This window comes from Ranitomeya imitator, chromosome 9, assembly GCF_032444005.1.
Source record: "Ranitomeya imitator isolate aRanImi1 chromosome 9, aRanImi1.pri, whole genome shotgun sequence".
In the NCBI taxonomy this organism is placed as follows: Eukaryota; Metazoa; Chordata; class Amphibia; order Anura; family Dendrobatidae; genus Ranitomeya; species Ranitomeya imitator.
The window spans coordinates 9002573-9008846 of NC_091290.1; the positions used below are offsets into that span (position 1 = coordinate 9002573).

At 43.5% G+C, this 6274-nt stretch overlaps 1 long non-coding RNA gene across 1 annotated transcript; it reads left to right on the top strand.

The window, feature by feature from the left end:
- The first annotated feature begins 1572 nt into the window (after window positions 1-1572).
- Window positions 1573-3614, top strand: LOC138649463 (uncharacterized). Its single transcript, XR_011315319.1, has 3 exons — window positions 1573-1654; window positions 1765-1979; window positions 3001-3614. It is a non-coding gene; the product is annotated as an uncharacterized lncRNA (long non-coding RNA).
- The last annotated feature ends 2660 nt before the right edge of the window (window positions 3615-6274 follow it).

Sequence of the window (6274 nt, forward strand, 5' to 3'; positions counted from 1 at the left end):
GCAGCAATAGGTGGTAGCCTAAGGACCAGTGCAGTAATAGGTAGTAGCCTAAGGACCAGTGTAGTATTAGGTGGTAGCCTATAGCAGTCCTTTGGAGTAATAGGTGATAGCCTAAGGACCAGTGTTAGCACATGGTCCAATGCAGTAATAGGTGGTGCCCAATGACTAGTGCAGTAGTAGGTGGTAGCCCATTATGGTCCTGTGGAGTAATAGGTGGTAGCCCATGGTCCAGTGCAGTAATAAGTGGTACCTCAACCACCAGTGCAGTAATAGGTGATACCTTAAGGACCAGTGTAGTAATAGGTGATACCTTAAGGACCAGTGTAGTAATAGGTGATACCTTAAGGACCAGTGTAGTAATAGGTGATACCCTAAGTGTGCTGTTCCATGTATATTCCTCAGTTTCCATGTATGTTGTTATATTTTACTCTGCTGCCACCCAATGGCCTTTTTCTGTATGGCAGCTTGTTTTTCATGTATTTCTTGTGGGCATGTCTTACATCCGGTTCAGGGGTCAAATCTTCTCTTCCTCTGGCAGCCATTTCCAGTTTACTTTCTGTTATGAGAGGACGTGCTTTTGAACTGGGCTTAGGAAGGCATCAGTCTTTCGACCACTCTCTCTTGCTGCTCACACTTGCAGACACACTTGGTGCTACATCTTACTGTACCCTGTCTACCCTGCATTTCTGGAGAAGTTCTGTATTACCAGTTATACGCTGTATGTCCAGATCTACAAAATAAACAAGTCTGGATTACACAATCCCTGGAGTGCATCATCTCTCTGGACGTTGAGCAGCATTGGTCCTGTCTGCCTCACATCGAGGAAATACGGAGGTACGATTATCTCTCTCACAACACTTATTAATCAACCACACCTCCATTCGCCTCATGTGGGGACAGAACACTAAGGACTACTACTATAATAGTTGATAGCCCAAGGACCAGTGTAGTAATAGGTGACACCCTAAGGACCAGTGTAGTAACAGGTGGTAGCCCAAGGACTACTACTATAATAGCTGGTAGTCCAAGGAACAGTGCAGTAATAGGTGATACCCTAAGGACCAGTGTAGTAATAGGTGGTGCCCAATGACTAGTGCAGTAGTAGGTGGTAGCCCATTATGGTCCTGTGGAGTAATAGGGGGTAGCCCATGGTCCAGTGCAGTAATAAGTGGTACCTCAACCACCAGTGCAGTAATAGGTGATACCCTAAGGACTACTACTGTAATAGCTGGTAGTCCAAGAAACAGTGCAGTAATAGGTGATACCCTAAGGACCAATGTAGTAATAGGTGGTAGCCCAAGGACTACTACTATAATAGCTGGTAGTCCAAGGAACAGTGCAGTAATAGGTGATACCCTAAGGACCAATGTAGTAATAGGTGGTAGCCCAAGGACTACTACTATAATAGCTGGTAGTCCAAGGAACAGTCCAGTAATAGTAGGTGATCCAAAGACCAGTGCAGACATCGAGTCCACACCTGCCCTATGACATAGTACTGGTGCATTATAACATGATGTCTGTTACTATATTTTACAACCGGAAAACGTTTTTGTTATTTTGCTGCAATTAAACAGGAGCTGACTGTGTTTAATAACCAGATATCAAAGGCGGATATCAAAGAATAGCTTCCCAGCGGGCAACCTGCCACACACAGGTACGGAGAGTGGGGGGAACGACGGTGACAGCAGATTCACTACACAGCAGAAGGCGTCTTATCACTCTGATTTTTCTCTTCTTTTCTATGACTTTTCTCCTGCTACACAGTTCTACATGGATACAGTCAGAATTTCTGTATAGCAATCAAATGCAGGAAGGAAGGAAAGTGGAAATGAAGTTGTCATACTCATAAATTCTTTCATATGGATGGGCTCCAGGAAATCATCCAAGGACCTTCTTTCATATGGACACCCCAAAAGCAGACTAAGAGTGGAACTTGTAATCCGTTATTTCCTTGGACTTGGTGTGAATCCAACTCTGTGGTGAGATAAAACACTTTCTAGAAAGCAGCAGAATGGCGGATATTATACAATTATACAACAGTACAGAGAAGTGTAGATGTGAATTCAGCCATGTGGTGAAATAAAATACTAGACAGAAGCTTAAGGGAAATTATACAACAGCACTGATCAGCCTAGCAATGAATATAGCACTGGGGTGAGATAAAACACATACTAGAAAGCAGCAGCATGGACAATGTTACACAGTAGTTTTAAGCAGTGTAGCTTTGGATCCAGCTCTGGGATGAAAAACACCCGAAGGATGCAAAAATTAGAAGACACCTGCTGGACATCATAAAGTAGTGCTGAGTAATGCAAAACTAGGGAGTAGCAGCAGCATGCATAGTACTATTCAAAAGTACAGATCAGGGTAGCTGTAAATCCCACACTGGTGTGTGATAAAATACTTATCCTACATGCTGCAGCAGCTTTCTAATATTATACAGCAGTACTGGGCAGAGTAGCTGTGAATCCAGCACTTGAATGCATTTACTAGAAAGCTCCAGAAGCATGAATAGCATTATATATTAGTACTGAGCAGTGTAGCTGTGAATTCAGCACTGTGGTGAGATAAACTCTTACAAGAAAGCATCAGCACTGCCAGCTTGTCTCTTTGCCTCTCTCCTATGATGAAACAGAATAAACAAAATGAAGGAGACAGAAATGAACAGGGTGAATAATAGCATTTGAAGCATTTATAACCTGAATGCTTATGTGTTCTGACCTTCTGCCCTTGGCGAAGGCATAAATATCTGACAGATCCCACAGTCATAATTTTCTATCTGTCTCCCTCAAGGTTTCCACCCCCAGGAATACTGTATATTATATCCATTTTTATGACTCTCCTATAACCGAACAGTCAATGTGTCTCCATCATCTGCACATTATATAGATACTATGTAACCCTCGGCTCTGTGTGTGCAAACAGCATTGTGTCACCAGTACAGAAGTGTAATATCCATCTCTGAAGAAATAATTCACAATCCAATCTGTTTTATTATAGAAATCAAAATGAGCTTCTGCCGTGGAAGTTAATTGGCTATTGAGAACTTTGATGTGGCTGTTCTACCGGGAAATGGAAGACAGACGACTTCTGTGCGACCTTCACATTTCACATCCTTTATGTCCAAGCTCCAGTTAGGTTTAAATTCCTCCCAGAGGACCAGACCCATTTCACACGCTATAATGTGTTTTCTGTACCGGCTGCGTAATTATCCAACAAAACCAGAATTCTGAAGCTCTGTATTTTTGGATAAAAAATTGTAATACAAAGGAAATTAAAATAAACCCAACTTGGTATGGAGAATCTGCTCATACCAGCCAAACCAGAGACCCCCAGATGTCTAAAGAGGTTACCCACAATGAACAACCAGCACCTGTCCTTTAGCTATGTCTTATCACTGGGAGCCATATTGCTTTGATCATTTGGGGGCCTGATCGCTTTGGATATGTCTGATCATTGGGGGGCCTGATCACTTTGGAGATCTCTGATTGCTGGGATGCTGATTGCTTTGGATATCTGATTGCTGGGATGCTGATCGCTTTGGATATCTGATTGCTGGGATGCTGATTGCTTTGGATATCTGATTGCTGGGATGCTGATCGCTTTGGATATCTCTGATTGCTGGGATGCTGATCGCTTTGGATATGTCTGATCATTGGGGGGCCTGATCGCTTTGGATATCTCTGATTGCTGGGATGCTGATCGCTTTGGATATCTCTGATTGCTGGGATGCTGATCGCTTTGGATATGTCTGATCATTTGGGGGCCTGATCGCTTTGGATATGTCTGATCGCTGGGATGCTGATCGCTTTGGATATCTCTGATTGCTGGAATGCTGATTGCTTTGGATATGTCTGATCATTGGGGGGCCTGATCGCTTTGGATATGTCTGATCGCTGGGATGCTGATCGCTTTGGATATCTCTGATTGCTGGAATGCTGATTGCTTTGGATATGTCTGATCATTGGGGGGCCTGATCGCTTTGGATATCTCTGATTGCTGGGATGCTGATCGCTTTGGATATCTCTGATTGCTGGGATGCTGATTGCTTTGGATATGTCTGATCATTGGGGGGCCTGATCGCTTTGGATATCTCTGATTGCTGGGATGCTGATCGCTTTGGATATCTCTGATCATTGGGGGGCCTGATCGCTTTGGATATCTCTGATCATTTGGGGGCCTGATTGCTTTGGATATGTCTGATCACTGGGGTCCTGACTGCCTTGGATATCTCTGATCGCTGGGATGTGGATCACCTTGGATATATGCGATTGCTGGAAACCTTATCACTTTAGACATGTCTGATTGCTGAGATACTGATCGCTTTGGACATGTCTGATCATTGGGGTCCTGATCGCTTTGGACATGTCTGATCATTGGAAGCCTGACCACTTTGGACTTGTCTGATCATTGGGGGGCCTGATCACTTTGGACATGCCTGATCATTGTGAGCCAGACCTGACCACTTTGGATATCTCTGATTGGCAGCCTTGCAGCGCTGGAGTCCTGGGTTCAAACCCCACCAAGGACAACATCTGCAAAGAGTTTGTATGTTCTCTCTGTGTTTGCGTGGGTTTCCTCCGGGTACTCCGGTTTCCTCCCACATTCCAAAGACATACTGATAGGGAACCTAGATTGTGAGCCTCAACGGGGATAGCGATGATAATGTGTGCAACCTGTAAAGCGCTGCGGAATATGTTAGCGCTATATAAAAATAAAGATTATTATTATTATTGCTGGGATGCTGATCGTTTTGGACATGTCTGATCTCTGGGATGCTGATCACTTTGGATATGACTGATCATTGGGTGGCTGATTGCTTTGGACATGTCTGATCATTGACCGGCTGATCACTTTGGACATACTGTATCTGATCGCTGGACATGTCTGATCGCTGTGGGCCTTATCACTTTATATATATCTTTGACAGCTGGGGTGTTGATCATTTTGGACATGTCTAATCGATGGGAGGCTGGATCGCTTTTGATTTGTCTGATCTCTGGAAGGTTGATTGGTTTTGGCAAGTGCCTGATCGCTGCCTGATCACTTTGAAAATGTCTTGGGCCACGTTTCCACAATGATATTTTGGTGAAAATTTCACGCTGCGTATTTTAGAAAAAAAATGCAAGTAACTTACCGTATTTTACTTAATGGGTGAAGAAATGGTGCAAAAAATATCCAAGATGAAAAACTCAGCAGCTCTCGGCCCTGGCTGTTACATTTGTACATTATTGATCATTTTGGACGGTATCACTATACTAATAACAAATCCTCTAGCGATGATTTTCTTGGGAAATGATCATCTCTCATCGATGATTATAGAAAAAAATCTCTGTGCACGAATGGGCACAATGATCATTCTGCATTATTGCTGTGGTTGTAGATTGTGTTAATCACGGAGAAGACCCCCTTCTAGGATTCCATATCTCTATCATGGAAGTGATTGTGGGAATCCTAGATTATCTCTACGTGTAAACCAATAAACGCACAATTTCCTCTTCTCAATTATTGGGAAACCTGATGGAGGCCACGGTTATTATAGGAATCATAGGAAGCATGATGATAATACATCAATTGAATCTAATATAACAAACCGCACATCTTGTCAATAATTAAATACCGCGTGTGGTGCTATGGATCAGGGCATAAGGCTCCATGTACTTGTGGAAATTACAGAAACTTATAAAAGGTGACACACATACAAGAAATGCCATCAAGTCACCTCCTGGGACCTGCACTGGTCCTGAGAAAGGGGGACGCTGGCGTAGCACAGAGTTAGGGTCGTCTCCTGGTCTCTTAAAGGGCCTGTGGGGATCCTAGTGCTTCTTCCCCAACCAATATCCTACGGATATACAGAATACTTTAATGGGCTCTGCCAAATTAATACATGTTCCCCTACTGGTAGGATAAGGGGGTAACTACTTGATAGCTAGGGGTCAAACCAATGTGATCACCACAGAATGGGGCTCTAAAGAATGGAGCGAAGGTCGAGCATGTACACCTCTGCTTCACTCATTCACTATGGAACTGCCCGAGACGGTCGAATGTTGTGCTTCACTATCTCTGGCCTCATAGAGAATTAATGGAGCGGAAGGGCAGATTCAGAAGCAGATTTTCAGAGCCTCGTTTTTGGGATTTAACGGAATCACAGCAGTTTAAGTTCCGGTGATCAATAATTTATCCAATATCCCATCGTTAGAGGATAATTTAGTAACGTGCTACAACCCCTTTTAAGGGACCCTCTCCCATGCTCCTTTACATTAGTTCCTGTCTG